Genomic DNA, 2,500 nt, shown 5'->3' on the forward strand with positions numbered 1-2,500 from the left:
GTTTTATTCAGGCATTTGGAGTAAAACGCTATCTGAGATGGCGGTTTGGTTAAGAATTTTTTTTTAAAAAAAAAAATAATAAATAAAGTGGAGTAAACCGCCACTTGATTTGGCGGTTTGGTAGCAGTACAAAACACCCAGAATGTCGTGAGTTCATTCCATTCCATTCCATTTTCTTCCATTATCTTGCTGCCGGTTTTCCTTAAAAAAAAAATTCTTCACTATCATTTACTTCAAATTTACAATTCCTCTCATTGAACTAAGCTAATCAACTACATTCCCATCTTCTCCTTGTGTACTAGTTCATTTTCATCCTCATTTAAGGTATGAATAAAACCCTATTTTTTGTTCAATATGCATATTGTTTTTTTTGTTCATTATTGTTTGAATTGAAGTTATAAAAACGTTAATTGTTTGTTACATTCTATTGTTTTCATGATTTAAGCTTACGTTTTACACATTTGTAGTTGAATTTTAGGATTGTTTTTTGTTTTATGGTTGTATGCATATAAAGTGTTTGATGAAATGCTTCAATGAAACTTTATTATTTTGTAGGGTTAGTTTAATGGTTTTTGTATATATTCATGGTATTTTTAGCTACTAGGGGTGAATTGAACTTTGTAATAAGTGTTGTAATACCTTAATATCACAAATTCTTGTATTTCAAAATTTACACTTCCCTTACTCACATTCAACAATTAAGTGTATGTAACAGCGATCATGGCGATGCCAGGCCTAGTTGATCCATCAGTGCTTACGCTTCAGGCGACCCACAGGAGCATAGCTGCGTGGGAGGGCTCCACTGCCCAATTGGTTACTCGTCAGCACTACCAGACGAGTACGTTACGGTGGGAGGTGGATGAGAGGGTGTTAGACGTAGTCGAGCTAGCTGGTTTCAGATACATTCACCGGTTGTTGGGCGGGGGCTTGGAGCTCGATCGAGCTCTTATCACTGCATTGGTGGAGAGGTGGAGGCCGGAGACACATACATTCCACCTCACAGTTGGCGAGGCAACGATCACGTTGCAAGATGTGGCAGTTATCATGGGACTACCGGTTGAAGGACAAGCAGTCATTGGTCATGGGGAGGGAAATTGGGCAGCATTAGTACATGAGATGCTAGGGGTTTGGCCGGAAAACCCTCAAGACCCCACCCAGCCCAAGATCATCGTTGGATCATCATTGAAGCTGACTTGGCTCCGACAGCATTTTAGCGCGCTTGAGGATGATGCAGATGATGTGACGGTTGACAGACATGCCCGCGCTTACATCTTGTACCTGTTTGGATGCATCTTGTTTCCAGACAAGAGCGGCGACTCGGTACAGTTGATCTATCTCCCTCTACTGGGAGACTTGGAGCGCGTAGATGAGTACAGTTGGGGAAGTGCTGCCCTAGCGTATCTGTATCGTAACTTATGTCGAGCATCTCGTAAGGGTGCCAAGGACATTGGTGGATGCTTGATGTTATTACAGATATGGTCATGGGAGCACATTCATATAGGGAGGCCCATTATTCGGACGGTTCGACCGGATGGGCAACATGATCAGCAAGATGACGCGGATGATTTTGAACCGATATTAGGGTCACAGCATCGGCGCGGGGTGGATCCTTTGGCAGTAAGGTAGCAACACTCAATTCATTATTCAAATTCATAATTTGACTATTTTATGATAGATGAAAATGTTAATCAATGTTTATTTGTTTGCAGCTGGCTTCGCGTATATCTTTCGAGATCCCACTCCCCACATACTCTCGTCTACTACAGGGACGCACTAGATCGACAACGGGACGAGCAGGTTAGTAACATTTACTATTTGTATTAGTTATGAATAAATTGTATACATTACTAAGCATATTGATTTCTATTACAGATGACATGGCAGCCTTACACAGCGGCTAAGATGGAAGCTCTACCGCACATATGTACATCGGGCCACGAGATTTGGAGATCGCGTTGTCCTCTTATTTGCTTTGACATCGTCGAGCTACATCTCCATATTACGCCTAACAAACACCGCATTTGCGCAGCCAGGATCACATTACCATCCGACATCTACGTTTCTGGTACGTTTTCTTTCAACAGTCATAACAAATAGTAATAGTTTTAAGTAACTCTTTTAACAATATAATGATAACAAACAGGCTGAGCGCATCCGATCGGTGCTCATACAATGTAATGACATGATTCAAGGGGCCGCTACAACGCCAGTTGACGTGGGGTATCGGCTATGTTCTCAGACCTTAGGCTCCATTAACGCGTCGTTGACCGATGCATTGAGTCAGGCGGGTTATGAGTACCTCATACCGACTCCACCCGTCATTGGCGAGGTAGATGACACATTCCACACTCCTTCTCCAAGGAGTTCAGCCATCGAGGTAGCTCTTCGGGAGGATCCAGTTCTCGGTCCACAAGAGGCCACCAGCGTTCTCGGTCTTCCAGAGGGGCATCGACATCCGCTACTATGTCTCCATTCGTTCCCCCGGCTTCCATCAACACTC

At 43.1% G+C, this 2,500-nt stretch overlaps 1 long non-coding RNA gene across 1 annotated transcript; it reads left to right on the forward strand.

Annotated features, from left to right (window-relative positions):
- The first annotated feature begins 1,603 nt into the window (after nucleotides 1-1,603).
- Nucleotides 1,604-1,977, forward strand: LOC130826223 (uncharacterized). The gene is made up of 3 exons (XR_009047039.1): nucleotides 1,604-1,622; nucleotides 1,710-1,797; nucleotides 1,873-1,977. It is a non-coding gene; the product is annotated as an uncharacterized LOC130826223 (long non-coding RNA).
- The last annotated feature ends 523 nt before the right edge of the window (nucleotides 1,978-2,500 follow it).

The sequence above is a fragment of the Amaranthus tricolor genome, chromosome 10 (assembly GCF_026212465.1).
Source record: "Amaranthus tricolor cultivar Red isolate AtriRed21 chromosome 10, ASM2621246v1, whole genome shotgun sequence".
Lineage (NCBI taxonomy): Eukaryota > Viridiplantae > Streptophyta > Magnoliopsida > Caryophyllales > Amaranthaceae > Amaranthus > Amaranthus tricolor.